Raw genomic sequence first — 7449 nt, 5'->3', positions numbered from 1 at the left:
GTAACAGGGAAGTGGAAGGCAGAGCCTAGTGTGAAACTCGGGGCTCTGTCTTGCACCTGACTAGGCTGCTGATTTGTACTCAGGATGTACAGCCCCTCGAAGGATCTCAGAACAAATTACAGATATGAAATAGCAGATGCCTGGATGAATTTTACAAGCAGGGCAGTGGTGAGGTAGAAAGCTGCTTAGCAAAATACATACTTACACTCCAGACCTATGGCTGTATCTTGTCAATATCGTTAATATTCATGCTATCCTGGCCAAGTCTGGAGTTAGTGAGGCAACTCTGGGACTGGCGATGTACTGTAGTGGAAAGTCACTGGACTTAGTCTAGGCCTGAATCACAGCTCTGCCTGTGACCTACCTAGGTGTCCTCAGGTGATCAATAGACGTCTGCAACAGTTTCCCAATCTGTAAAGAGGTTAGACTAGATCATTGGTAAAATCCCTTTTAGCTCTACAATTTTGATTAATTTTTAACCAACTAGATTGGCTGAGCTTTGCTGTTTTTGCCTAATTCTTGCTATAACTGTGTTTAGAGTGGTAGAAAGAACCTCCACTTTGTAATAATAACTGTAACTGTGGGTCACTTACTGGCTGTTGTCACTCTGCTGAATGGTCTCATTTGGTGGCAGGCAAAGACAGTTTATGTTCTACAGTGCTTTTGTGAGAATCAAAAGATATAAATGGGATAGCATATGTAAAAGTACCTAACTCAGAAAGTGGGAGGTGCTCAGGAAACACGACTTCCGTCATGCTGCACTGATGTGAAATTTTCAAGTTAATACCGGGGAAGACTGCAGACCTGTGTTGGTGATGTGGTGGCAGAAGCCTATTGGAGGTAGAGGGATTGCCAGTGGGGCAGAGGCAAAGAACTCACAGTATTGTTTCCTCTAAGGAAAGCTGCACATAAAGCTTAAAGGCTAATTGTTTGATGAAAGTAGTCAGGATGTCATCTTGACTATTTTGGGGAGGTTAAATGGAGTTAAAACTTTATATATAAATAGACATAAGTATGTATGTATTGTATGCATGTATGTGTATTTATTTCACAACAGAAATGTGTGTTTAGCTATTCCTATAGATGGCTAGCATAAAAGGATTTTTCCTCCAGGTCATTATTCATGAACTCAGATAATTATAAAAATTAACAGAAGCCATTAGAGCGCAGTTGCCGGCTGCATACTGGTCTCTAGGAAACAAAGGCCAGTTGTCACAGACACTGAACCTGTGACTTTCCATCCCTTGCTGCCTATTTTGCCTTGGGTTGTGGAAGCAGCACCCTGAAAGTTCAGCACAGCCATGAGGCCACCTTGCTATAGCACAGAGCCAAACCTAGGCCTTTGGCATACCTCATCTGTAGGATAGGGAGCCCTCTCCATCCTTGGTCCTTTGCCAGATACCATGGTGCTGGAGAAGGTCACCCCCTTTCCCAGACCCATTGGCTATCTGAGGAGTCCCCTGGGATCAACTGAGCGAATAGCAAACAGTTTATATACTTTATAGATGGCATCACCAACCATCTTATATGATGGAGTTTGCTGGAAAGCTGCAAAAGGACTGCTTTTCAGTCCTTCACTGGTGTGTTCCTGATTAATGGGACAGGACCCAAGAGTCAGCACAACTGGCCAAATTTCATGTAGTCCTCTTTGCAGTGGGCACCCTGGCCAACACTCAGCCCCATCTCCACATTCCTGTACACATTTGGGCCATTGCCAATGATGTGGTCATCCGGTCCAGTCAATGGGATCAACAGTTCTCCAGCTAAGATCTCTGGGAATCTCTTGTGGCACAGAGACCCAAAACATAAATCAAGATCACACATGTCTCCACACAAACTAAATCGATAACAAAAGGCCTCACTAAGATACTCTTTACCACCTTCAGAGTTTCAGATGTTATTGATGGTGACCAAAGCACTCGTTTCACTTCTCAAAATATACAACGATGGGCTCTTATATAAGGCATTTAGTAGAATCTTCATTTCCCTTACCACCCTCACACTGCAGGCCTCAGAGTACTATATGGCTTACTTACACAAGTTCAAGTTGAATTAATTGAATCCTAGCACATTTCAGTAACCAAACATCCAGGGTGAACTGTAATGATTCTGACTCCATATTTTATGCTTGAATTCTGACAGCATCCAAGCCCTACAACTCCCCACTTCCCCATCAGCCCCTCATTTGGCAAACCTAGGTGCTCCCACCTTTGATGCCAGAGGGGATTTCAAACAGCTGGCAACACACCACAACTCTACTCCACCCCCCTGCCCATTATCTGTACAAGCCAAGCCAGTCTCTCCTTGTTTCCTCTAGCCACTTCAGACCTGCTTGAGAGCAGAAAGCCTCATTATGTGAGTGATAAGCCCTTTTATATCTTGATGCGTGGCAAGTTCAGTTGCGTGTCCGAACCACACACTGGGTGGGAGTCCATACCACTACTTCGAAGTGATGACACATTTTAGAGTCTGATAAAAGTTTTACGCATGTAATTTATGAGCAACCACATGAATAAGACTGTGTTTTTGTGAAATGACACTTAATATCTAAACTTAAGAATAAAAACCTTATACTCCTGAAATCATTGTTGCACTATATGCTAACTAACTTGGATGTAAATTTTTTAAAATTTTTAAAAATTAAGAAAAAGGAATAAAAACCTTAACTCTCAGGCCCAAAGACCTGAAGCTTGCTTCCAAATCTAATGATTCTAGAGCAGCGTTAGAAATAAATTGGAAATATCATGGCTCAAAGGGAGGAAGGGAACAGGCATGCTTCTAATTATGTCCCCTGATCCTGGCTCAGGGGCTGGATGCTGGAGAAGGAAGCTTGCGCTGATGGATGCGCTGGAAGAAATGTGTGACACACACACAAACGGGCAATCCACCCTGGACAATCCATAAAGGCTACTTAATTCTTAGCTAAACGAAAGGTACAAATGCTGAAGCCAAAGCGCTAAAAGTATGTATTCTTCCCTCTTGCTCTGGTGACGACAGCTGCATAGGCCCGTCTCCCTCCTCCCTGAAATGGGAGACGTTAACTCCAGCCCACTTAACACGCACGAGAACTGTCCTTCACTGTCCCACAGCATTTTACATAAGGAAAAGCTGGCCAGAAATGAGAAGCATGCACAGCCCCTCAGAATGAGATAAAGCCACTCTAAAGAAAACATCAGAAACAGGACTGGGCGCGGCGGGGGCTGGGAAAGGTCCTCCCTGAGGAGACAAATTGCAAAAGGGAAACTGTATCTTTATACTGGGAGCTCTGTCTTCTCCTGTGACAATTACCAATTGGGTCCCAAACCTGCATTTTCAGATCTCACTTTTTTTTTTTCCCTGATCACCAGTCTGGTGCATGTCCAGCTACCCGCTTCGTATTGGTAATCGGTATGTGAACTGTGGGCTGTTGTGCTGGGTGAATACCTTGCTGAGAAGCCTCACACTCCCTGTCCTCCAACCTGAGCTCACCTCTCCAACACTGGCTGAGCTTCCTTTGTTCCACTTTAAGAAACCTTCAGCACCCCCGTTTCTCACCCATTTATTTCTGTCTTCTCCAGCTTCATGACTACGAAATATCAAGCTGGTATTATTTTTCTCCTGAAACACAGCTACAACTTCCTAACTGATCTTCCCAACTCTCATCCTGCATCCCATACACATGTCCTTCGATCCCAAGTCCAGCCCCACCCTGCACCAGCTAGAATCAGTAATTTTTAAAATGCAAATTAATATTACACGAAATCTTTAAGTGACCTTAAATTGCTCCTAGTAAAAGGACGCATTTCCTAGCAGGGCCCACACATCCAGTGGGATCTGGCTGCTGTCCATCTATCATCTTGCATGTATCTCCCTAGCAGTCTGCTCCATACACTTCTTTTTCTTGTGTCTCAGGGTCTTCTCTGTACATGCTTGTCTTGCTACCTGCAACCTCCCCTCTCCCTACCCACCAGTGTCACCTAAACCTTGCCTCTTGCAGGTTTCCTGGGATGCCCTTCCTGACCCACCACACAGTTTGAGTCGGGTCTCCAAACCATGCTTCGTGTTTCGTCTTCTAGCGTTTACACTTTGCACTGTGATCTCCTCGTTCCCTGTCTCTCTCCAGGTCTAGACCAAGCTCTGTGAAGTCAGAGCCGCATTTAATTTAGTGCCACACTGGCATAGAGTAGACACTAAAACTGTTGCTGGACACAACCAGGGCAGGGGGTCAGCTAGCTCATGTGTTAATACAAATGAACACTTTGTATCCCATTTAGCACCTGCTGGCTGTGCCCCAATGTTCCCCTCCCACCAGCTGTCTCCCTGATCACTGACAGTAGGTGCGACAAAGTTGAAAGTGGGAGGTGTGGTGACCTCAGATTTCATCTTCCTTGAAGAAGTTTCTCAACAATATGATAATGAAAAGTTGTGTTTCCTTCTGTAAACTCAACCCAGACTTTGTGCAAAATCACCACTGGAAGAGGTTTCAAAAAGATACCTTAGACATGTGGTATACACACTACATATATCTCAATAAAGCTGTTACAAACAAAAATGAGATACCTTTGGAAACAGGGTCTCTTGAATAGCCCCTTAACACACCTTCTTGGAATGGGAAGGAAGAAAGAAAACGGAGCTGGTTTGAGTCCTAACCCTGTCACTAATTTATAGTGCTCTTTGAACAAGTTTTTCATTACCCATTTCGCCATTTATAGTTAATAGATTTATTGAATTAAGGATCTTTCTGGTTGTGGATTTCAGTGATTCTGATGCCTCAGACCAGATCTTTCCAGTTGTGAATTTCAGTGATTCTGGTGCCTCAGACCTCAGGGACTTCTTAGACCAAGATCTCTAAAAGGAGCCTTCCATTTCCTTGGGCACCCCTGAAATGTGAGGAAACAGGAGGGCAGGCCCCAAGAATCTTAAAGAGGAAAACTTGAGGACTAGGGCTTGTGTGTCAGATGAAGACAACCAACACCAGCTCCAACCCAATGGATCGATGGTCAAGTCAGTCTCTGAGGCCTGGCTCAATGCCTGTGCCTCGACCCAGAGCCAAGGTGTTTCTAGAAAACTAGAATGTGGAGCCAGCTGACTGACATCGTTCAGGCTAGAATCATGCTGGTTTATCTGCCTCTATCTTTTCCCTCTTCCTGATCAGTATGTCTACCTGTTTCAGGAGGAAGAGAAATGCCTCTCAGGACACTTTTTGGAGTGCCCACTGTGGTGAAGTAATAGCAAAATGTAAATGGTGAGAGGCCTGGAACAAGAAAAGAAAGAAAAGGAAGAGCAAGTATTTCAATCAGTTGTATGTCTCTGGCTTATATACAGCCCCCCACTAACCCCAGCACCCCCTGAGTCTCAGTTTCCTAGGCAGAAAGACACCAGCTTCAGGGGGTTTCTTGTTAGGACTAACTGAGATCCTGTATGCGAGGTGCCCGGCGTGCCTGCAGGCATACAGTGGCTCTCAGTGCCTGGCATCTGTTCTTACAGGGATGAAGGAGGGCACGGGGGCTCCAGAGCCACAGTCCTGGGGTAGACTCCTGCCTCTGCCTATTACCAGCCACTATGACCTGAAGCAGCTGAGTTTTCTCATTTGGAAGATGGACATAAAACTCTGGACATCGCCAGGTTCTCATGAAGACAATGCAAGATCACGTGACTGGCAGGTAGGAACTCCATACAACTTAGTCATCCCCTTCTCCAACCACACATTCTTCTTGTGCACTGTAAGCTCAGTGCCCAGCTGTGCAAACACTCCCCTGCGCCCCACTGCTGGGTTCCAGGCTGTGCTTTCTGATAATTCTGTTCTGCTCCCACCCCCACCCCCTGGGTTCAGGCAGGACTCAAATTCAAGTTGGAAAATCATCCAGTGAGAAACAGCCGTGACTTCAGGACTGGAAAGAGCTGTCCCATTTTGCTTTGTTTTGGGAAACTGATGGTAATAATAATCATCCCTGACTCTATTGTGTCTCACAATAATAAAAGATAACAATAACAGCTCGCATTTCCTGAGTACTTCTTATATGCCAGGTGTAGTGATGATCACTTTACAATCGTTTCCGCTAATGCTCATAACAGTACTGTGAAGGAGGCATCGCTATGCCCATCTTGAAGATAAACTGAGGCTCAGAAAATCAAGATGCCTCGCCCTATGTCGCACATCTGGCAAATGGGTCAGAAGACTCACATACACCAGTTATGCATGTCGGTATTGGTTGGAAGGTATATCTTTGATAAGGTGTGGGCAACAATGACTGATTTGTGTTGAGTTCCTACAAGCCAACTCATCACATGGTCTCATACCATCTTCATAATAACCTTGATGCTTTACCAGATATTCCCCAGGTACCTGTGAAACTGGCCCCATGTGTTGACTTCACTGCAGGTATTTGGAGATTCAGCCTCTCCCCTGCGTGAGATTACTCAGCTACAGACAGAGGCAATGGCAGTTTCTCTCACTACTTGGAAGACTGAGGAACGGAGATACTCAAAGACCTAAAAAAGAAGCCAGTGGCATCCCTAAAGAGCACCTGAAGAGATTCAGGCACTGTTGCTCCAAACTGGTCTGAGAGGATTCAGCACTCACCAGACTTGTCCATACCCCCAGATTCGTGGCTTGTCTCCTGAAAATCCCTTCTCTACAACCCCAGTTGGGCAAATGCCCACCCTCTCCAGGGCTCTGCTAGGACTTCTCCTCCAGGGAAATTTCCAGCCACCTTACGTGATTAGGGGCCAGTCTCTCAGGCTTGCTTCCTCCACTCCTGACGCTACACACACACACACACACACACACACACACACACACACACGTGTGTGCGCTTTCCTCTGTTACAGCATTTATCAAAAAGGGAGTAACTGTCTGTTCACCTGTTAATTTTTCCTATTTGGCTGTGAGCTTCCCGAGAACAGGTTCCTTGGCAGCCTCAGCATCTGATACAGAGCCTGGCATATAAAAGGAGCCGGACACACTAGTGTGGAAAGATGGACAGGTAAGAAGGTATGACAGAAGAAGGAGAGACAGAACGGCAGGAAACACACCTTGTGCTGTGGTATCTGTGAGTGAGGCTGCTCTCAGCTTGACGGGTTCTACCTGCTGCTGCCGACCCAGGGAAGGAAAAGTTTCCCTCTGTGCCCAGTGTTCTTGGTAAGGGGCTGAAGGCGGAGAGAGCACAGAAGCCCCATATTCATCTCCAGGGAGATGCCACATTCTTAGTCCAGGACTGCTGAGAGAGAAGGGTCCCCTCTGACAGCTCTGCTCCCTCAGTCCCTGTATCGCCTTCCTGGGAATAAGACTGTGGTAGCGGAAAAAGTGTGGTTTGGCCCCTGTCCAAATAGAATCAGGGTAACTAGTTTATAGCAGTATCCATCTCTTATCGCTGCCCTAAGTGGAAGGACGGGCGGGGTGGTCTCCAGTGCCTCGGGTGAGGATGTATCTGTGTGTGCATGTACCCTAACATGAGAAAATGTGCAGTC

At 45.9% G+C, this 7449-nt stretch overlaps 1 protein-coding gene and 1 long non-coding RNA gene across 3 annotated transcripts in view; one reads left to right on the top strand and one right to left on the bottom strand.

Annotated features, from left to right (window-relative positions):
* The window catches only part of ASTN2 (astrotactin 2), an 898753-nt gene that overhangs the window by 224725 nt on the left and 666579 nt on the right, over nucleotides 1–7449 (bottom strand). The gene's annotated exons all lie outside the window — the stretch shown is intronic.
* LOC120240965 lies at nucleotides 5159–5951 on the top strand. The gene is made up of 3 exons (XR_005530793.1): nucleotides 5159–5224; nucleotides 5467–5642; nucleotides 5813–5951. It is a non-coding gene; the product is annotated as an uncharacterized LOC120240965 (long non-coding RNA).

Source organism: Hyaena hyaena, unplaced genomic scaffold (genome assembly GCF_003009895.1).
Source record: "Hyaena hyaena isolate Hyena2069 unplaced genomic scaffold, ASM300989v1 scaffold_273, whole genome shotgun sequence".
NCBI lineage: Eukaryota > Metazoa > Chordata > Mammalia > Carnivora > Hyaenidae > Hyaena > Hyaena hyaena.
This window is presented reverse-complemented; position numbering and strand designations above follow the sequence as displayed.